The sequence below is a fragment of the Mytilus trossulus genome, unplaced genomic scaffold (assembly GCF_036588685.1).
Source record: "Mytilus trossulus isolate FHL-02 unplaced genomic scaffold, PNRI_Mtr1.1.1.hap1 h1tg000247l__unscaffolded, whole genome shotgun sequence".
NCBI classification, from domain to species: Eukaryota; Metazoa; Mollusca; class Bivalvia; order Mytilida; family Mytilidae; genus Mytilus; species Mytilus trossulus.
The window spans coordinates 778,428-803,231 of record NW_026963318.1 but is presented as its reverse complement, the minus strand read 5'-3'; the positions used below and the strand labels follow the sequence as shown (position 1 = coordinate 803,231).

The 24,804-nt window shown below is 31.2% G+C and overlaps 1 protein-coding gene and 1 long non-coding RNA gene across 4 annotated transcripts in view; one reads left to right on the top strand and one right to left on the bottom strand.

Annotated features, from left to right (window-relative positions):
• Positions 1-24,319, bottom strand: part of LOC134701626 (TNF receptor-associated factor 6-like) — a 47,968-nt gene extending 23,649 nt beyond the window's left edge. The window contains exons 1-2 of one of the 3 annotated variants that reach the window (XM_063562760.1): positions 24,076-24,319; positions 20,707-20,885 (exon numbers count right to left, since the gene is read on the bottom strand). The gene's annotated coding sequence lies outside the window, so the exon portion shown is untranslated. Of the gene's footprint in view, positions 1-3,390; positions 3,497-20,498; positions 20,523-20,706; positions 20,886-24,075 lie in introns of those variants that run through there. The other 2 variants (XM_063562762.1, XM_063562761.1) reach the window with 2 other exon arrangements.
• Positions 20,956-24,392, top strand: LOC134701627 (uncharacterized). The gene is made up of 2 exons (XR_010104167.1): positions 20,956-21,132; positions 22,707-24,392. It is a non-coding gene; the product is annotated as an uncharacterized LOC134701627 (long non-coding RNA).
• The last annotated feature ends 412 nt before the right edge of the window (positions 24,393-24,804 follow it).

Below are 24,804 nucleotides of genomic sequence, written 5' to 3'. Positions count from 1 at the left end.
CCTAATCATGAAAACTTGATGCTGACCATAGATTATAGTATCTGTATGCAAGAAACAGACCTAATCATAAAAACTGGATGCTGACCATAGCTTATAGTATCTGTATGCAAGAAACACACCTAATCATGAAAACTTGATGCTGACCATTATCTTATAGTATCTGTATGCAAGAAACAGACCTAATCATGAAAACTTGATGCTGACTATAGCTTATAGTGCCTGTATGCAAGAAACAGACCTAATCATGAAAACTTGATGCTGACCATAGCTTATAGTACCTGTATGCAAGAAAGACCTAATCATGAAAACTTGACACTGACCATAGCTTATAGTATCTGTATGCAAGAAAAACACCTAATCATGAAAACTTGATGCTGACCATAGCTTATAGTACCTGTATGCAAGAAACTGGTCTAATTATGAAAACTTGATGCTGACCTATGAGCCATGAAAATGTTCACGGTCAAATTAAACCTACCAGAATGGCTTGTCCACATTACATTCATTTCAATTACACCAAATAATGTAATCGTGTAGTATCTGAGAAAAGGATCAAATCATGAAAACCTAGCATTGAACATGGAACCATGAAATACGGGTCAAGGTCAAATGAACCCTTCCAAATGGGCACATTATATGTACACTAAACAAGAATGCAAGCCATGTATAGTTGTTTGTATTGAGGTATCAGTAAAAAAGAGGAAGTAGGTGTGTTGTTTTACAAATAAGAAAAGCAACCACACATAACAACTCATCACATAGATATAGGAAGATGTGGTGTGAGCACATGTATGAATATGAAGTTATTCTGTTCAATAGTACAAGAGAAATGTGTGGCTTAAAATTTTAAGTCCACCTATTTATTGAAATATTAAAGAATTTGGCAATCAGGAAGTATGTGTCTGAGAGATCTGAAAAATGGTCATAAGTTACAACTTATCACTGTCTGTTGCTGACCAAATGCAAAATCATTTTGTGTTCTGTAGTACTGGGGAAATGTGTGATGAAAATATTAAAGTACATTTAATAATAAGAATATGAAGAAGAATTAGAAATTATTAGTATCAGCAAACATAAAGTAGGTTACTGACAGATCAGAAAAGTGGTTAAATGTTGCAAATCATTATTGAAAAGCTGCTTTATATACAGACATAACCAATGAAAATTAACCTTCATCACTGATCTATGACAATAAGGTCAAGGTGAGATGAATGCTGACTGACAGACATGTAGAAATTGTAATGATTCTTTATCCCAAATATAGTTAACATTGAGAATGGAAATGGGGAATGTGTCAAAGAGACAACAACCCAACCAAAGAGCAGAAAACAGTCAAAGGCTACCAATTAGTCTTTAATACACTGAGACAATGCCACACCAGAGGTGGGCTGTTTTTTTAGAGAAAATCATGGGATCAAAAGACTATTATATGTAAGTTTCTTAAGCAGTTGCTGAACTATGAAAATGAGGTTATAGATAATCCACATAGGCAAATGGAATCTTCATACAGATACCATCGAGACATGCATTTGTATCCAAGATACAAAATATCCCCATAACTGTCTGAAATACTAAGCTTTATATAAATAGGTTTACACCATTAGAACCCATATGCTGAGCCCATGTCATGCATTCTACTACAAATGTGACATAGCAGGCCAGATAAAAAGTCTTCATTTTATTCATTTGAACATATGCAATAATTTGAATAAGTATTTGAATTTAGAGCATATGTAATGTTTTGAATTAGAATTTGAATGTAGAACATATGTAATGATTTGAATTAGAATTTGAATTTAGAACATCTGTAATGATTTGTATAGATTTGCTTATATTGACACTAAAAGTGTAAAACAAAAAAAAAGCAAATTTGTTATACAAACAGCACTACTAGCATGACTAGTCACAGCTACCATGGCTATGGTCAATTTAAACATTTTAATAGTTTAATACACTTGTTAATAATCACTTGTTATAATTTGGCTTATTGAACTCTATATATACAACATGGAACACTTCTCTGTTTAACCTAGTCAGTTCATCTATCAAATTTAAAGTTTTAATTGATACCAAACAAAGTTAATTTATCACCCTCAACTTGTTACATGACATTTTGGGGTTAATCTCAATAACCTTAATTTGAGTGTTGGCATAAAAATAATTTCAACAGTGCCCACTTAATCTAAATACAGATTTTGGAAATTCTGTTCCTATAAGTATAACTGCTTATCAAGTATATATTCATATATATGTGTATAATATTGACATATTAATTCATGCAAAAATTGACTATATCTCTGAGGATGCCGCTATTACTAATACAAACAAGGACAATTTATGTGAAGATGTTTGGTAACAAATTTTTACTTACAAATTGTGATGGCTATAATCATTCAAAATGTGTTTAGATATAGGAAGATGTGGTGTGAGAACCAATGAGACAACTCTCCATCCAAATAACAATTTAAAAATTAAACCATTATAGGTTAAAGTACGGCCTTCAACACGGAGCTTTGGCTCACACCGAACAACAAGCTATAAAGGGCCCCAAAATTACTAGTGTAAAACCATTCAAACGGGAAAACCAACGGTCTAATCTATATAAACAAAACGAGAAACGAGAAACACGTATATATTACATAAACAAACGACAACTACTGTACATCAGATTCCTGACTTAGGACTGATCATTTTCAGCTGAACAAGGAAGTGATCTGTATAACGGACTGGGTAATGTCAAAGCCCTCTGTTTTACATAAATTTTTCTCTCTTATTATGCAACATTAGATGCATTTAATCAAAGAAAGACATTTAAAACATTGTAAATAAAAATTATACATTATGTCATTGCATGTTTTTATTTTTATCTGCATTCCATAGAACATGTACAATGCAATAACTTTTAATTAAAGATATTTGTATGTTAAGGCAATCATTACATTCTAAAAAAATTCTTTGATAAAAAAAACATCATGATTAAAGTTTTATATATAAAAATTAACTCTCCAACTTATATAACTGTACTAAATTAGGGTTGCATCTGCCTGAGGTTTGATGCTACCAGTTTTTGCAGACTAAAAGCATACAATTGTTGTTGTCTTTTTTTTATGTTTTTCCCGAAAACAAGTATTGTGCACATTAAAAAAGCATTCCTATGTATATTTTTCTATCAATTATAAGCTACTTCGGAAATAATGCATATGGATCCAAAAAGAATGTCAATACATACTTTCCTGATAGAATTAATCTCTTTTTCTTTTATTTTAAAATTAATGTAACTTGTAGAAAACAATAAATACTTATCATTGCTTATGCAAAGACAAAAAATATTTTGTTCACAGCACCAGTACGCTAAAATGAAAAGAAATATTGCAATGAATATTATACTACCTTATTGATTGTACAAATTCCAACATCAGTTTAATAATATATTTGTACTTCCTAGTTGTCAATTTCAATCAGGTCGAGCTAATCATAGCTTGTATTAAATATAACGCACTTATTTCACTGATTTACAGTACAACTTAAACATTGCTTTTGCAACCAGAATCTCAGTTTATGAAAATGCATTAGAATTCAGAAAAAGTGCATTCAAACAAAAAAGGAGATATCAGGATCCTTCTACGTATTTGATTCAAGTTTGCGGAATTTCTTTTAACATGACCTCAAAGATATCTTCCTATTAGGAAATTTAACATAACAATAACTGTAATCAGCCATGTAACATTTTATGTTGTAAGTTTTAATTCTGTTCAGTAATTACTTATATTTTCATATGTTTATATTGTTTTTTAAAATTCAGAAGAAAAAATTTTTTTTTTTTAAATTCTGCTTTCCATAGAATATTTATAGGTATTTAAAGATCATGAGCTATATAAATATGGTAGTCCTGAACCCATAAAAAACTTAACATTAAATCCCTTTAAAATACTTTTGTAACTTGTGGTCTTCAATCAAATGTATCTCACATTTATTCATTACATTGCAGTAACATTTTGTTGACTTTTATAGTAGCATCTTTTTTAAAAGTAATATATTTGCATTCATGGCAGTGTCAGAATCTGAAGCAGGCAAAACAAGACATTGTATTTTTCTGACACAGAAAATTTCCATGGGGCATTTTTTTTTTCTTTTCATTTAAGCTTTCATAAAAAAAATCAATCTCATAAAACAACTTCTCGCTTCATATTTTGAGCAATTTTTTGAATCTATATTGGATGCATTGTTAAAGTTCTATTAATGTCAGCCGCTAATATTACAGGAAAGCAATTGATAACTGAAGTCATTATCACACAGGCTGGCTAAGGCAATTCTTCAAATTTAATGAATAAACCTATGTTCAAATAAGTTTTATCGTGGGGTACAATTTTACCATTTTTTTCTATAAGTATATGATAAATATATATATTAGCTCTAAATAGAAATAAACATTACAGTCCAGTATCCAAATAAAAGCTCACCGTGTGAAAATTACTTAGAAATTATGTTTTGCATGATCACTTAAAATTCAAAATACTTGTAACTTACATTTCACATTTACATCCACCAAAACAATACAACTTCAAGAGTCTAAGCATACAATTTCCACTTTCAACATTTATTTAAAGCAGTCAGTTCATTCAATCTGATATAAGAATGAGAAAATCAACACTTTTGAATTATCTTTTTTGTAAGGATATAAATCATAACTTAATTATTGATAAAAAAAAATACTTATTTAATATGTCCATTTTAATTTAATCTTATTAAAGATTAAAACAATTATTCACAAATATAAACTGTGTTTAAGGATACATTTTTTTCGAAATTTGTGATAGTTTATCACAATCTAAGGTTACATAAAGGTCAAATATTATCATATAATCTTCAGCCATATAATAACAATACCAAGTAATATTGAAATTCATAAATTAATTCCAAGAACTGATTCAAAATTATAGTTTTCATCTTTAATACATGTAACCAGATGCTCCGCTGGGCGTAGCTTTATACAACCGCAGAGGTTGAACCCTGAACGGTTGGGGCAAGTATGGACATAACATTCAAGCTGGATTCAGCTCTAAATTTGGATTGTGATTAAATAGTTGACACAGCATAGGTTTCTGACACAGAATGAATGTGTTCTAATGAAATTAAAATTTTTGTTTTCTCTTAGAGCAATTCACTATGCTGTTGAATATTATTCCTCTCAAAAAAATGTTTGAAGAAATGTTCTTTTTATTTATGAAATTTCAAATGAGAAAATTGAACCCATTTTTTTTTAATCACATCCCCCTTTCCCTTATTCCAAAACTAATCTCAATTATAATTTCTAATGGAGTTTGCAACAATTACTACTCATTTAAATACATCATAAAATATTAAGATGTAAAAAAACTGCTTGTTATCACTGAATGGTAAAGATTATTTTAATTTATCAGTTGGTAGTAAAAAGTGAATATACATTGTATATTGTATATATAACAAAGATTTAAGTTGATTCTGGACAAAGAAAGATAACTCCAAATAAAAAAAATTCTTACAATTAGATATTTCTTGCTTACTATTCTGGACAAAGAAAGATAACTCTAATTAAAAACAAAATTGCTATTTCACAATATTTTGCAATAAGATATTTCTTGCCATTGCGCAATACTGTGCAATTGAAAAGACTTGCTATTGCACAAAACTTAATATAATAATTTTAGATCCTGATTTGGACCAACTTGAAAACTGGGCCCATAATCAAAAATCTAAGTACATGTTTGGATTCAGCATATCAAAGAACCCCAAGATTTCAATTTTTGTTAAAATCAAACTAAGTTTAATTTTGGACCCTTTGGACTTTAATGTAGACCAATTTGAAAACAAGACCAAAAATGAGGAATCTACATACACAGTTAGATTTGACATATCAAAGAACCCCATTTATTCAATTTTTGATGAAATCAAACAAAGTTTAATTTTGGACCCCGATTTGGACCAACTTGAAAACTGGGCCGATAATCAAGAATCTAAGTACATTTTTAAATTCAGCATATCAAAGAACCCAACCCATTAATTTTTTGTCAAAATCAAACGAAGTTTAATTTTGGACCCTTTGGACCTTAATGTAGACCAATTTGAAAACGGGACCAAAAGTTAAAATCTACATACACAGTTAGATTCGGCATATCAAAGAACCCCAATTATTCAATTTTGATGAAATCAAACAAAGTTTAATTCTGGACCTTTTGGGCCCCTTATTCCTAAACTGTTGGGACCAAAACTCCCAAAATCATTACCAACCTTCCTTTTATGGTCATAAACCTTGTGTTTAAATTTCATAGATTTCTATTTACTTATACTAAAGTTATGGTGCGAAAACCAAGAAAATGTTTATTTGAGTCCCTTTTTGGCCCCTAATTCCTAAACTGTTGGGACCTAAACTCCCAAAATCAATACCAACCTTCCTTTTGTGGTCATAAACATTGTGTTTAAATTTCATTATTTTCTATTTACTTAAACTAAAGTTATTGTGGGAAAACCAAGAATAATGCTTATTTGGGCCCTTTTTTGGCCCCTAATTCCTACACTGTTGAAACCCAAACTCCCAAAATCAATCCCAACCTTTCTTTTGTGGTCATAAACCTTGTGTCAAAATTTCATAGATTTCTATTAACTTAAACTAAAGTTATAGTGCAAAAACCAAGAAAATGCTTATTTGGGCCCTTTTTGGCCCCTAATTCCTAAAATGTTGGGACCAAAACTCCCAAAATCAATACCAACCTTCCTTTTGTGGTCATAAACCTTGTGATAAAATTTTATAGATTTATATTCACTTTTACTAAAGTTAGAGTGCGAAAACTAAAAGTATTCGGACGACGACGACAACAACGACGACGACGACGCCAACGTGATAGCAATATACGACGAAATTTTTTTCAAAATTTGCGGTCGTATAAAAACAAGTGCACATGTACATTGTGTATTTTTAAGGCAATGTGATGATATTATTTCATAGATCCATGCACTGGATGTAATAATAACAGGGAACTCAAAGAATATCATACCGGAGTATGAGAAAAGACTGCATCATGTCTTCTCTGAATCAAAATAATGTTAAATGAACTGCTTCCTAAAAGCTGTGACCTAGTACTTTGAAAATGAGGATCAAAATGTTGGTCTTGTACAAAGCAGAGTTTCAAGTCAAATAAAACTTACATGTTCTTATCCTGATATGCCTCTAATATTTGACGCTGGACATTAAAAACTAATTAGGTTTTTTTTCAGTGGAGGCATTGCAGGCAAGCACATTAAAAGTTCAAAAAGACTTGGAATTCCATAACTATTGCAAATAAAATTAAGAAAGGAAATAGGGAATATGTCAAAGTGACAATAACCTGACCATATAGCAGCTACAGCCAAAGGCCACCAAGGCATGGGTCTTCAATGTAACAAGAAACTCCCGCACCTGTAGGCGTCCTTCAGCTGGCCCCTTAAAATATGTATACTAGTGCAGTGATAATGTTTACCTTAATTTAGGTTAGCTTCAACTGCATACTATCAATTCTGTCTTTGATCAATTTGTTAACGCTAAAGCTACATGCAGAAAATTGGTTTCTACACTCAAAAAAAATTTCAGTAGGTAATTCCCAATTTTATGTTTACAGGAAGGTTTAGTGTTAAAAATATATGAACAGTCATAGTAATGGTTTTGGTTATCAATAAGTATAGTCAATCCCCAAAAAGTCATTGCACTTATAAATATTCTAACAGTAAGTAGGATCTAGGAGACTATAGTTTTTTTCAAAGGTTGTACAGTACATTGTCCCAATACAAATTGTACCCAAATATGTCACCAACATCTTTAACAGATAATACTACTGGATAAAGCCCACACACTATGACACACTAATACACACAACAACAAAAGTCATTAGACACATATAAAGGCAAAATTACACTTTTCCCCCCTCTCAAGAATGTCTTCAGAATCTTAAATCCTAAAGATTTTTGTTGACTGACAGATATATGTGAATCACACTGGTATAAAAAATAAATGTTTGTACTGCTTGTAGCAGATGCTTGACTCAGTTATGAAAGTAACCATTATAAATCTAAACAGATGATGGATGTTATCAAACCATATAATGTGGCCATGTGATGCAATTTTTACATAATAAATACTCATAAAGAAACAATCAAATAAATATTTCATTTAAAGGTGATTTAAATAGCCAACTAATTTAACAGGAATCGGATCACTACAACCTACTTTTCCAAATATTTGTAAAAAATCTACAATTTTATACAACAGCCTTGATGTATGTCAGTCTGAACTTTCATCTCTATTTTTTGCAAGAAAACTTCCAATATGACCCTGAATATCAATTCTGTCAACAGGGGGGACAAAAGAAAGTATTTCTGCTAGAAAAAGATCTCTCTGATTATCATATTGTTATTATTTCATTTCTAAAAGGAAATTCCCCCTTCAGTGATTTGTATTTCATTTCTAAAAGGAAATTCCCCCTTCAGTGATTTGTATTTCATTGCAATTTACACAAATACAATACTGCAGATTCAGTATTATATCCATTGATTAAAAAATACAGGAAACACTACGAGGTGAACAGAAGTTTTGAGTTCCCTGTACAAATTTAACTCACAATTTGATTGGCCAAATAAATGACCAATCAATGTTCGATTGAAAAACAGAAAGTCACATGCATTCTTCCTTTAACATTGTTATTTATAATTTTTTTTAAATACACATCCTCTCCTTTTATACTTTAATCTTGAGGATGCATTTGACACTTCTTCATGTGATTTATTATGTAACAAATGACTTTATCAAATTAAAACTAAGAAACAATCAATTAGCTTAAAGGAATGCAGTTTCATACTGCTTAAGAACTTCACATGCTAGAAAACTGATGTACTAAATAGAAAACTGTCTGTTATTGCATAGTTCTTGAGGAAAGACGAGTCTTCCATACTCTTTATACAAAACTCTTTATTAAATCCACATGGTTTTAATTTGTTGAGAAACTGACAAAAATGATAAAAAACGTAGCATTACTCTTATACAAAACTCCTTCATTGCATTCCACATTTGTTCTAAATGAGAGCCGTGGTGTAATGGTTAGTGCATCGGACTACTAACACAAAGGTTCCTGGTTCGATTTCCGTTTGGGATGAAAATTTCAGGAATTCAATTTTCGGCTCTCCCTTGACACCATTTGCGAGTATGGTCTTGAGGAAACGATGATAGTCCGTCGGACGGGGACGATAAATGGCTGACCCGTGTTAAGAGAGAGCCATATCTCTTGCACGTTAAAGACACCCTTGTAGATTTCGAAAAAGAGTAGGCTAATGCCGCTACAAGGCAGCACTCGCACCCGCAAAGTGGAAAGGGATTAATATAAGTTGTAAAACTTGTTTTCCAATCCACTATAAATAAATATGTTTAAACAAAAACTAATATTCCCTCCTTACCAAATTTAAAACATGATCATGATGATAAAACTCTCAATTAATTGCTACAATAACCGGATTTGAAATCAGATGCTCTTGCATATTGTATCATATTTATTTATACTGTTAATGTTTTAATAATATATATATACATGTTGAAAAAAATCTTCATGCTTAATTTCTGCTAATATACAATTCTGCCAAACCTTAAATTTAATAAACATACAAATAAAAATCCATATTAATTTTTAACCATTTTCTCCATTTTTAATAAAATTGACTTTAAACATTCTGGTTCGGCTATACACGTCATTGTAATATATTTTACGTTATTGAATGAAGTATATATTTACTTTGCAATGAGGAAGTCTATCTTATTGGTTGTCTACCTTTTGTACTTAACCAGGAAGTAGAGATAAAAACTAGAGGCTCTAAAGAGCCTGTGTCGCTCACCTTGGTCTATATATGTTAATATTAAACATTGTACACAAATGAATTCATGACAAAATTGTGTTTTGGTGATGGTGATGTTTTTGAAGATCTTACTTTAATAAACATTTTTGCTGCTTACAATTATCTCTATCTATAACAGTAGTTTCTGTGGAAAATGTTAGTAAAAATCTACAAATTTTGTGAAAATTGTTAAAAAATGACTATGAAGGGCAATAACTCCTCAGAGGGTCATTTGACTATTTTGGTCATGTTGACTTATTTTTAGTTCTTACTTTACTGTACACTATTGCTGTTTACAGTTTATCTCTATCTATAATAATATTCAAGATAATAACAAAAAAACAGCAAAATTTCCTCAAAATTACCAATTTAGGGGCAGCAACCGAACAACCGATGATCCAATTCATCTGAAAATTCTAGGGCAGATAGATCTTGACCTGATCAACAATTTTACCTCTGTCAGATTTGCTCTTAATGCTTTGTTTTTTGGGTTATAAGCCAGAAACGACATTTTTCCCCATGTTCTATTTTTAGCAATGGCTGCCAATTTGGTTGGTTGGCCGAGTTACCGGACACAATTTTTATACTAGATACCCCAAAGATGATTGTGGCCAAGTTTCAATTAATTTGGCCCAGTAGTTTCAGAGGAGAAGATTTTTCTAAAAGATAACTAAGATTTACGAAAAATGGTTAAAAATTGACTATAAAGGGCAATAACTCCTACAGTGGTCAACTGACCATTTTGGTCATGTTGACTTATTTGTAGATCTTACTTTGCTGAACATTATTGCTGTTTACAGTTTTTCTCTATCTATAATAATATTCAAGAAAATAACCAAAAACAGCAAAATTTCCTTAAAATTACCGATTCAGGGGCAGCAACCTAACAACGGAATGTCAGATTCATCTGAAAATTTTGAAGCAGATAGATCTTAACCTGATAAACAATTTCACCCTTTGTCAGATTTGCTCTAAATGCTTTGGTTTTTGAATTATAAGCCAAAAACTGCATTTTACCCCTATGTTCTATTTTTAGCCATGGCGGCCATCTTGGTTGGTTGGCAGGGTCACCGGACACAATTTTCAAACTAGATACCTCAATGATGATTGTGGCCAAGTTTGGTTTAATTTGGCCCAGTAGTTTCAGAGGAGAAGATTTTTGTAAAAGTTAACGCCGGACGCAGGACGACGACGGACGACGACAGACGACGGACGCCAAGTGATGAGAAAAGCTCACTTGGCCCTTCGGGCCAGGTGAGCTAATAAGATGTTTTCTCCACAAATAAACTGGACTTATATTTATAAAGGACAGGTCAATATGTGGCTGTAATATAGGGATGCAGCGAATGAATCAGCCATAATGTTAAATCAAGGTCATCCTTAACCATATTCATTATACATTTATAATGCCATCACTCTAGAGTTATACATGTAATTTTGAATTCTCAGTGTATTTGTCTGTTAAAATATAATTTTCTTGCTTCTTCAAGAGTTATCTTCCATTATAACAGAACTCTTATTCATTTGAAGTCCTCAAAATGTTTTTGATAACATATTTTTAATAGAAGGCCATTAAATTTAAAATCAGATGATGTTTCCCTACCATTTAACCATGTTAACTAAGATAAAGTATACAGATCTAGATAACCTAGTTTATTGTCGGTATGAAAAATCTTAATGAAAATCTTGATAATTTACAAAAGTCATGTTTAAATTGTTTTCTATAACAAAACTATCAACTGTTTCTCAAGTTTGAAAAGTGGATTATAATGCAGACCATATTTCTATACATTGTGTCAGAATCGTAGCAGTAACCTATTGTCCAGGAGACAAATTATTCTCAGAGACATCTGTTATATCATGAATTAAAAGGAGTAAATTTGTTTTACATTATCCTCAACTAGGAAGTAACACAACAGAAAAAAACACCTAAAAATTTAAAAACTACATGTAATTTGAATAACTAAATCTATACATATCATATCAGTGTATACTATCACTAATGTATAGGTTTCTATAATGTCAAACAGTTTTTAGACTCAATTAAAAACTTGTGTATAAAATCAATGAATAGCGACCAAATAAATGACTATCAATTTATACATATTATATAACATTTGTGATAATTCATAAAAGTAACTTTCAATCAATATTCAGTACTATTATACTTTAACAGTTGTCAGGCAATGACATGTACTTCGACTTTGTACATATATGACCAGACTCTTCCTCAAATGCTTTATAGATCACTGGGTGGTCTGATGCAAGAATAGAAAGATAATAGCAAATGCTCTACTCACTGTCATTGACTGTAATTTCATTAAGGAATGACATCAAAAGTTCAATGAAGAATAAAAAACTTAATTCACATAGTTTTTTCACTGACCCCCACACCCTTCTCTTAACTTAATTTGGGAAAAATTTATGGCCCAAAAGGGATACATGTAAATTTGATTTTAGATTAACAAAACTTACCGCAATGTTGACCCCCACCCCCCACCCCCAAACTATTTGATTTAAGTTTTTTATCCTACATCGATCTTTTGATGTCATCCCTTATTTTCATGGGTACCAATTTTTGTGGATTGAGGAACAATTGTATTTTTTGAAGATACCTGATTGGTTTTATATGGTTTTTCTCAAGTCAGCATCAAAAATCTACATAAAAATATGGACTAAGTTAAACATGTTATTTTGTGGTTCATCTAGAACCACCATTATAATTGATGTCCCATGTCAGAATAATAAGGAATTCACAATATGATTCCACATTTTTTGTAGGTATATGTACATGTATATTATAAAATGTATTTTATATAGCTAATTTTAGTGTAAATACTGGATATACTTTTTAGATAGTCTCCCATAACTCTTTTTAGAGTGGCTCTTGTATGTTTTTATGATGTTGTTTTATCAACTGTTTGTATGTTTTATATAATGAAGAGGTGAGACTTAAATAAAATATTGTCTGGTCTTGTCTATAAAAATCATTATCCATATAAACAAAGTCACATGTTCTTTGACCAATAACCTATATTTAATGAACTCCATAGTCTGTAGCATAGATCGATAAAGTTCCACTTACTTCACTCATTGTACTTTATCAAGGGAAGCCATAAGCTAAATGACTGCCTTCCTGTACCAATGTGTACTAATGATTATAAAGTTTCATACAAGTTCATCAAGGTTACAATTAACATTTTTGTAGATAGTTTAATCAACTCTAATTTAACTTATAAATTGATCATTCTGAGAAACAGAGTTGTCACGACATAAGGAACCACAGCTTAAGATCTACAATGTAAATGCTGTTTCACTAAGGATGGATATACTAGCCTATTTGCAAGTTTTTGACCAGAAAGGTATATCTGCCATGTTTAATGCAAATACATAAAAGTGCATCACTTGCATTGGGCCTAACTATTCTTGTCAAACAAAACTTTTTACAGTACACACAAGGTGATTTGCTGGTATTTTTACAAGTAAAATTGAGAATGAAAATGGGGGATGTGTCAGAGACAACAACCCACCCATAGAGCAGACAACAACTAGAGTGGAGATTGGGAGTCATTTATTTTTTATATCTCTTTGTGAAAAACTTTCAAATAAATTTCCTGAGCTTTTCATATGCATTTAACCCTTACTGAACTTAATCTGTCCATGAACATCCTTTATAAGGTGGTGGTATTTCACAAACATACACAAGGAATGACACAATCCACTGACACATATCTGAGGTGAAACAATACACATACATGTACATGTATATTACATGTATATGTAACACATTGCTATATGACACACTGCCCGTGTTACAGTTTTACTGTTAGTAGAGCGTCATTTATAAATTTAACTGCAAGCGATTAATATCTCTTAAATACATGTTCATAAAAAGATATGTATACGTACATGTACAACATACTACAATTGTTTAAAATATAATACATTTCAGAATTGCTGTCAATGAGACCTCAAGGGGGAGGGCTACTTCAATACTTATATTAATTGATAGGGGTGCTGGGTGCTACTGGGGTTCTGTTACCCCAATCTTTTCATATAATTTAGATGTTTAAAATGTTTACATTTGCATATATTGTGCAGGTGAAAATAAAACCTTTTCCCATACTGTTTGGGTTTCATGTGGTAGGTAATGGTATGTAATGTAAGAGTGAAATACCAAAGTGCCAGAAGAAGAAAAAAATGGTTGATAAAAATAGCTTGGAACACCTTAAAGATGACAGACAAAGAAGATATAAGAACTTTATTGACTTTATCATATATTTCTAATAGTTTTCCCAACCTATTCACATATCTTTAAGCTTAAAACAGTGACCTATTCCAGCGACACGTCCTATCACCTTGTATATAGGAAGTACCAATATCATATATCAAGAAATCTGGAGAACATTTCATTTCAAAATAAAAATATTATTACAATGCTAAGTGCTGTAAATTTCAACATGACAGCAGTCCAACAATACAAGATAACAAAGATACAACATCTAGAGATCACCAGATCTGGCAGATGGCCTTCAAGGCCATAATAGCGACTTTGCCATTCTCTGGATAAACTAAGACAACCCAAAACCTGACACATACAAATGTATAGATTAATAACCAGTAGAGATATAGATTATATATGGAAAATTACATATATAAAAGAAGATGTGGTATGATTGCTAATGAGACAACTATCCACAAACGACCAAAATGACACAAACATTAACAATTATAGGTCACCGTACGGCCTTCAACAATGAGCAAAGCCCATACCGCATATAGTCAGCTATAAAAGGCCCAGATAAGACAATGTAAAACAATTCAAACGAGAAAATACATTACTTTCATACTAACAAACTGTTACCAGACCATTTATATATTCAGTGTTGACATAGATCTCTCAGAAAGTTCACATATCTAAACAAAGAGTTCATTAGTTACAATAGAAAAATGCTTAGTGCAAAAAAGTTCTTGGCATGTGTGAACATTGGCCACATTACATAGAGCTTTAAATCAGGTAACAGTTGTTTTTGATCAATGAATTGATGATGATCATAAGATAATTATCAAAAACAGTGTAAAGGTTTAATGAACAAGGAATTAAGTCTCGGTTATTGTATAGAAAGGTATATACTATGAAAATTATAGCGCGGGGCTTTGCCTATACAATATCCAATTTAGCACATATTTACAACTTGAGTAATCCTATAATTAGTCAATTGACATTTTTTGGCTGACTGGATGTAGCTCATTTACATAGTTTTGTTAATCTACTCACTATAATATCATTGTAAAAAAAGGATTTCAAAAGGCCCTTGACTTTAGAATGTAAAGAAGGTAGCTGCTGGTGTAAGTATGTTTATTGATATAAAGCGTTGTTTTACTATACAGGAACTTATTTACTTGGAAAGATGACAAAATGAATTAACCAAGAGCTGACAATTCTTAAATTGCAGTGAAAGCTTTACATTCTTGATTTTTTTTTAATTTCACATAAAACCTAAAACTATCTTGAAAATGCTTTTTAATGAGTACACACATCTTTGGTAGAAACACCTTTTAAAAATGGCTGGATCTGCTCCTGGTATGTACCCATAGGTAGTCTAGTGAATAGTTTATATGCATGAAATATTTGTCACTAGACATTAGGCAACCAATTATCGACCAATTTATGACTAAATATATCAAATTGCTTTATTAATAATTTCCCTTCAAAAGATTCATGGTTGACTCTTTTTGTGTACAAAGTAATTGCATGGAAGATAAATGATTACAAATTTTAGATTGAGTTGTACTTTAATCAAGGTATAAAGCACCATAATTATTACTCTTTATTTTAATGTAAGCCACTTTTTTAATTGTCAAAACAAAATTTAGATCAAAAGATTGATTAGTAGGATGTTAAAAATCTGTTTGAAAACGAATTATAAACTATTTAGTTAATTTGGAACACAGAATTTATTTCAAAATAGCCAGTAGCAATTTTTGTTCTAATATCTTGATTACAATACAATGAAATCTTACCCTTGTGGTCATTCATGCGTAGTTACTTAGTACACGGAAAAAGTATGTACTATGAAAATTAGAAGGCAAATTCAAGCAATTTGATTGGACGAGAAGTGGTATGATTTCACATCAGCACTAATCAAGATTGAATGTTTAGATCTAAAAAAAAAAATTAACATTTCAATGCCTGTCTTAAGAACCTGGTCAGTAAAATCTATTCTAAATGAAATACATATCCTGTGTCCACACTTTGATTACAAGGATCTGACAAGGCCATAATAAATAATAGGTTTGTTTGCCCAAACGCTACCTACTGAGAAAAAAGCTGCCTACTCAAATTCTTTTATTGTCCTGATTTGAAGAAGTTTTTTTTTAATCAAATAGGCATGAAGACTCATAAACATCTGATACTTCAATTTCTTTTTTTGAAAAAAAAAAAAGAAAATGCCTACCTACTTACCCATTATCTATATATCATGTATATATGTTCCAGACCATTTGACCGTAGAAGTATTTGGACCGTTTGTGTACTTATTCAAAATACGCATACGGTCAAATGGTCTGGAACATATATATATACATGTTATATAGATAATTTAGCTGATCTGAAAAAAAAAACATCTCCATGCCTTATATATCATGTACTGTAGTACAACGCTAGATTAAAACTGACGTTGAAAGGAAACACCCGGCCACCAAAAGCTTCATTTCATTTCAAGCCCAGGTGGTCGTGTGGTCTAGCGGGACGGCTACAGTGCAGGCGATTTAATGTCATGATATCTCAGTAGCATGGGTTTGAATCCCGGCGATGGGAAGAACAAAAAATTTGCAAAAGCATATTAACAGATCTAACATTGTTGGGTTGATGTTTAGACGAGTTGTATATACATAATGTACACAGCCATGTATCACCATCACTGCTGGTGATCCGATGGATAAATCTGTTGTAGAGTTGTCACTGGCTCAGACATTCTTATACATATATATGTGATGTCATGCATATATTGTTTATGAATACCACATTGTATAGAATAGAGAAGGGAAAAGGGATTATGTCTCAAAGAGAAAACAACCCAATAAGAGGCCATTAATGGTTGTATGTATAACATGTAAAATTTAAAAAAAGTACATGTACCAAAGGTTTTAACCCTATCAGTTGAGTGTAAAATGCAGGTTACAGTACCAATATGCTGCTGAAAAACTTAAACAACACAAGAGAACTGAACAAGTGAGAGTTCACTTAAGTTTCTAATAAATATGTACATGTACATTTTTGTACCTTCAAATGAATAAGACCAAATCATAATTTATACCAAAACCCCTCTATGTACCATGATGTACTGTTTCTATATGTAAAAATTAATATAATGGAACAATAGTTACAGTAGTTTGAACAAATTATAGTAAATGTATATTTGTGGTGGGGCATAAAAGGAAGTTTATAATTTGGTGATAATTTGCACTTTCATATGATACATTTAAAAGAGGGACGAAAGATACCAAAGGGACAGTCAAACTCATAAATCTAAAACAAACTGACAACGCCATGGCTAAAAATGAAAAAGACCAACAGAAAAACAATAGTACACATGACACAACATAGAAAACTAAAGAATAAACAACACGAACCCCACCAAAAACTAGGGGTGATCTCAGGTGCTCCGGAAGGGTAAGCAGATCTGATCTACACTTAAAAAACATGCAACTGTCTGAATGAAAATTATTTGAGTCGTTAAGTGTTTTTAAAAGTTTCAATTTTAAATGGTTATTTTGTCAATCAAATTTAACATGTATTATACATATATACAATAAATGTTCAAACAAAATAAAATTGAATAGAATACTAGATAAGCATGATAAGGTAAAAAGACCATTAGGTTTTATAGGGATTCCCCACCTACCCTTTTATAAGTGCTCACCTATTAACAGTTCTTTAATATCATATGTTTCATATAAAAAAGAAGATGTGGTATGATTGCCAATGAGACAACTGTCCACAAGATTCTATGTTTTTTTTTAAATAACTTAATTATTAATAGTCAGCTGCCTTTCATTGTCTCTCACTTTAAAATTATGTGAGTAAATGAAAGCTTTAAAAAAGTCTTTGAGAAATCCTGGTGAAGATAAATCCAGAAATGAAAACTGCAAAAAAGCAATAATGAATCCTAATGTACAATGTAGGAAAATATAGAAAAAATGTAGAAAAAATATTACAGTGTCAGATATTTCTGATTATTTCTGGTAAATATGGAATTATGAAATACCTTCATAACCTTCTGGTTTCTAGAAGAAATAGCAGCACATTCATAACCACAGGGGTAACTTCCTATTATTGATAATTTTGCAAGATATTATATAAAAATGACCTTCCTTTTTTACTGACATCCTATATTTAAATCGTTTACAAATTACATTTGATAACTGTATATTGATTTGGGGTATGATCTACATATCATATATAAATATGCTATTGTGAATCTTACATTATTAATGGTCAATTATTATATTAAATTAAATCAAATCATTTTAGCTGGTATATTTTTGAATTATGAGTGATGCTGAGCTAGTGCTTATATAAGCATGGGTCATATTTTAAATATTGTATATAAGAATAGGTCATTCTTTCTTAAATATTTATATAACTATAGGTACTGAATTTCAGTGAATGTTACATTAAAATGAGTACGTTTTTTGAGGCAAAAATGGCACACCCCTACCAAAAAAATATCAAAATTACCCCCTGTGTTCATAACATTATCTATATAATAAGAGGCTAATTTCAGAAAGTGTCACAGTCAAGCAATATAGTTATTATAGAATCACATTACCATGATGCCTAAAGGCCTCGGGGAGAATAATAAATTTTAAAAATCTTGATCTACATGTACATGTACATGTAGATTGTACTATTACTGTCTTCTTATGAAAAAAAGAAGCAAGTTTGGTTTGGTTAAATTTCTGGAACATTGTTGAAGGTTGGACAAAGTTTTCATATCTATTGACAATGATTGATGGCTTACCACAGACTGAAGTAACAAAATGAAAGAATCATAAAATTGAGAATGGAAATGGGGAATGTGTCAAAGAGACAACAACCCGACCAAATAAAAAACAACAGCAGAAGGTCACCAACAGGTCTTCAATGTAGCGAGAAATTCCCGCACCCGGAGGCGTCCTTCAGCTGGCCCCTAAACAAATATATACTAGTTCAGTGATAATGAACGCCATACTAATTTCCAAATTGTACACAAGAAACTAATATAAAAATAATACAAGACTAACAAAGGCCAGAGGCTCCTGACTTGGGACAGGCGCAAAAATGCGGCGGCAGTATAGTATTACAACTCCAGTTTCAGCAGAATGTCAAAACATGCATATGGAGTGAAATAAATTTGTGCATTGTTTCTGATTTTTTTCAGTTTTATTATAAGTTTATGCTGAATTGAAACATATTTAGTTTTTTTTTAAATCTTGCATCTTTTGAGGTTTTTTTTTAATTTCAAAGATCAGCTGTTGAGCATTTAAGCCTATAGACAGATAGATTGATCAGTTAATTACAAGATTACAACCTGAATGTTGTTCCTTAATCTTGCCTTTGCAGACAATCTTACATTGACATTGTACTTGTCAAATTTTAAATTACAAATTCACCATTTTTTTTAACTACCTGACCAATGTTTATTACTTTAGATATCACTATTTTCTGATGTAAACAAAAAGATGTTTACTTTAAAATTACCTCCATGGAGAACTATTCAAAATATTAAATTCTACATTATACATGTAATAAAATGGCTTTATAAGGTTGATTTAGTTGAGTTAAATATACATGTAACAATGAAACATGTGTAAGTTCCAGTTTCAATTACCATGAAATTTATTTTAATAACAAAGTCATATCCTTCCTTGGAGTTTCATTTTCCAATGGCGAACTAAAAAAAGAACTAAAAACTTTTGTCATGGTTGTATGCTCATTAAAAAATGTTTTTAAAAATTCATTTCTAAATTTAAACTCTGGATGCAATAAAAATAAAACATGTTAAAACAATACAATCATATTATTAATTCCATTCTAAACTGAAAATGTCAATGTCGTCACACATGGCTAAAAATGAAAAATGGCAAACCAAAGCACAAAAAAATGCAACATACATGACATAGGAAAACTAGAGAAGTAATTAGCAACACCATGAACATGAACCCCATCAAAAACTGGGGACGAACTAAGTTTTTTGAAACAAACATTAGCTATCATGCTGAACGTGGATAAAAGAAGCAGTCTTTGCATTAACCATGTTTTCTTCTTCAAAAGGTGGTGGTGGGTCACCTGCATGCTCCTTTTAATAGTTAAAATTAAATCCATCTATTAAATATTTCAATGTTATATTTACTCTTTAATTTTACACAAGTATAATTTGTCTTTTCTGGGAAACATTACTGTTATGACAGTGAAACTGATCAAGTGGTTAAAATAATGGGAATTTCTAGGATTTCTGCATATATAATCAATCTTCAAACAAGTTTTTTTTTAAGAAACAATAGACATGACCTTGCACTATTATATATTTAAGTAAATAAAGTTGGTATAACATATAACAGTTAACCTGCTTTAAGAAATATTGTTATAAAAGGTAATGTTTTAAAGGCTGTCATCTAGTTTTGCACACTGCATATGGATAAGTGCAATGAACCCACTCCTCATTTTTACGTCATGCTTGGGTTAAACACGTTATTCAAACTTTACCAAAGCTCAGTCCAGATTGGCAGATCAAACATGTTTTGATATTTGTAAATTTTATTTAAAGGCCTCACCTTAATTTGAAAATTTCTGCTAAATTACTTGGAAATCGGCTGCTACAGGCTACTTCCTTCTTCAAGTCACAGTTTATCCAATAAGCTTTACAAAGGGAAATTCCCAAGTTCTAAATTAAAAACCATTCCCGGACTATGTCACCAAATGCACTCCGGAATTTCTTGAGTACAGGCGGGCTCTACAACAGTTGGACATGAACATTTGAAATGACGCCTCAGTTTATGCTGTCACACATATTTTTTTCTATTTGTAAATCGATGAAATGACTCAAAAATTAAAACCTACGTCATCAAAAAATTCCCCGTTATTAAAGCTTTTTTTGATTTATACACATCAACCGGCCGACTGACCAGAAATACTTAAATGCAATATAGGAAATACCAACACTAAAATTGGACAGAGTTATTCAGGATGTACCAGAAAAGGTAAATATGTCAATGCATTGTAACTGAGACTACTGTAGCAGATTGTATTGTGTCTTTTCATTCCGGGAATATGTTTTGAACAAAAGTAACAGTTTTAAATCCGTTTCACATAGGAAAAATACAGTAACTGCTTATGTGTTGTTCAGTTTGTCTAGGTATATATGTATTTTAAATTCAGTCGTATGTGAAGTTAGAACGTAAACAATGATTAAAGTCAAGACACTGTTATACAATGTTAGACAAGACTCGGCACTGGACGTCATGACGGTCAGTCTATTGCTGCCTTTTTTCTCTCAAGTTTGGAAACTTTTAAAGGTATTTTTCTTTCAACTTTGATGTAAGGAGGGCAGGCTACTGATGACATTCTTCGTTTTAACAATCGACTGTTGGTTTTTTTTAGAGGCGGAATTTAGGGGGATAGAGTGACCGCCCTCCTTATAGAGCTACTATTTTTCCTGCTTCACTCAGACAAACACCGTTGTCTAGTTTTTTTACACTAAATTCATATCTTGTTTTCGTGCCATGTTTTATAATGATGTGACAAAATACTGTCTGTGAGAGTACGCTGATCATACCGCTCACAGCAAAATAGTGTTATTGCATGATGCTATATGATTCTAAATTGGTGTGCCGATTTAATATTTATCACTTGGTGCTAGGCAAGCAATTTAATCAAGTCATTTCTTTGCTGGTCCACTCGTGGTATCGGCTCATTACACATCACCATGATATCCTTCCCCTTGTATGACTCTTTCACGTGACATATATTCTGGTCAGTCTTTTCATTAGTTTCAGAATAAAGAAGCTACGTGCTTTTTAGTTGCATTTGCACAAAATTAATTTAGATTACATTTGTACATATACATTACTTTAAAAGGCGAGTTAGACTTGAAATTTTACACTTTCGATGATTTATATTTTTTCAAAATTATCAATCTTAACCAATCTTCTGTTGGGCCCCTTCTGTTAACTAGATCCATAATTTTGATGCATAAGTTACCAATATCATTAATGACTTATCATTCCTGCCACCATTCCATTTCATTATAGACTGAAAAGTAAAATAACCAAAATATTGAAATCCAAGGAAAACTTTAAAAAAAGAAAGTCCTATATCAAATGCATGACAAAATCAAAAGATCAAACGAACGCATGGAAAGCAATTCATATGTTCCTGACTTTGGAATAGACATTTGCCTACGTAGAAAATTGTGGATTAAACAGGTGTTATATAAATAATGAAATAACATGACATGAACAAAAACATCACGACAATCCACGATTCTTTTGCTGGAAATAAGTATGCACTGCGATAACAAACTTTACCTGCTCCAAATTCCAAATTTAGATCTGTTTTTAAATAAATTTTGGAAAACACCTTCCTTTCCTGACACGTGCGTGATGTTTACCTTTTTTTTTTAGTTTTTTTTTGGTGCTTACACCATACAGACCATACACATGCAAAATATTTTTACGTATGGTGCTCACACCATACACATGCAACATTACCTTACGTTTAGAATATCGCAAAAAAATAATTATAGTTTTCATATTTAGCCCTCCTTCTTCTTCAGAAAAGATCTGTATCATCGTTTCTGTGAAGAGCTGGATTGCATACAGTTTTGCGAAGTGCAAACACCAAGAGCGAAGAAAATTGCCATGAAACAAAAAGAAAATTTAGAAGGAACATGCATACGAAGAACGTGTTTTTTTGTTTTTTTTCAATGGGAATTTTCCAGGTCACGTCAAACAAACTTTTTGATGACAAACAAACATGGCGGACTTCATGTGCCAACAATTTCAAAGCATACTATAACTATCTCAGTGACTTCACTAAAGACCACCAGAAGCAGGATTCATGATACCAAAAAAGCTAGTGATCAATACATTCAAATATGAGATAGGCACTGCATGTCTTGCAGATATGCTTTCTTTCAAGCCGAGAGAGATCATAACAATTATGTAGACAATATTGATAAAGTCTTGATGAATAGCAATTACTAGTCTATTGAATGTACGTAGCTCATATAACATTGACCAAAAAAGAAAAAAAAAGAAAAAAAAAATGCTTTGTGTTCATATGTGCAATCAAATGATATGACTAATAAACAAAGGGGAAACAAACAACTTCAAAGGACAACTTTTTAGAGAGGATAAACCTAGATAATCAGGAAAGTTCCCTTTGAATATATTTATTATTTATTAATGTTTTTATTCAGAATACTGTTTTTGTGTGACTTAATAACTAGGTAATGTTGTTTTATTATGAAAAGAGCTGTCCCTCTTTATTAGTATCAACTTAACCAAAGGTAACAGATTTGTCAAACGTGTTTTCAGGTAAGACTTGATAATATAATTATTCTATTTTAATGTCTTTATGTCTTAATTTGCCAATAATATCAAGCATCTACTTTTTAAAAAAAAAATTTTTAAAGAATAATCACAAGTCACTATAATTCAAAATTTTGAATATCAATATATGAAAGCTTCGTTTTCTTATTTAATTTGAAAATATTTTACACAATTACTTTTTTAACTTTATTCTTTCTGATTTTAATTTATTCATGTCCCATTTCTAATTTACAAATTCATTATAATTAGGATAATAAAAATGATGATGATTAGTAAATAAAAAAAACTTTTATATTCTCTGAGGAACTTTTGCTTTGATTCATGGATCAATATTGTTTTACTTTTTAATTAAATCAAATATGATGTTCATTTTCAAAAAATATATTTCAAGTCAAACAGTTAGCACAACAGGAGGATATTCTTTGTTCTGAAAAAGTTTTGGAAGTAGTATATAACTTTGTTTACAATGATATTTATGTACACATCAAAACTGCTTTATGTTTTTCATCCAAGTAGTAGAAGTACTAGTAGAGAATATTTGGATAAAACTTGTAACAAGAGGAAATTAAACTTAATTGATTTTTACTTTACCCGGCAGCCTCTTTGTGTAAACTTCCATTACATCCATTTTTATATGAGATATCATTTTATCACATTTCTCTGCATTCTCCTTCATCTGAATTGAGTTGTCTGTTTACTTTATTATTTAAAAATGCCAAATAGCAACTTTAATTGATGATGATGTGCTCTAGTAACTAACACCAAATTTAATTTCAGTTTAGGCTGTAATTCTGATTGTCGATGGTGCCAAACCATTGTATTTTTGGGTTCCATATAATTCAATAATTTTACCATTATGAATGGATCCAGTTTGTTGATATATAAATTAATAAATAACACATATTGTAGTATGGAGTTGTCAAAAAATGTAAACAACTAAAACATTAATGGAACTATCTTGTCGATGCAAGTTTCATGTGATATCTACAAAGTGATGCTGAATATATTCATCACGATATCACCATCATCTTTGAATGTAAAACATTGCATAAAATTTCACTTAATTGTGTTTAAATGTTCAGACCACCAGATTTTGCGTTCATTGTGATGTCAGTTGGATTTTAAGACAACATGTCTCTGTTGATTGCTCAATTCCTTTATATATACTGACTTGACTGAAGCCAAACTTTCGATCTTCCGGTTAAGTTCCTCCTCATCAAATATATCCATATGTGTTTTGTTTTTGGATTCCTTTCCTTAAGGGAGACGAGACTGTGCAATGGAAGTCTTTGTTGTTGTTGGTCATTCATTCACGCCCAT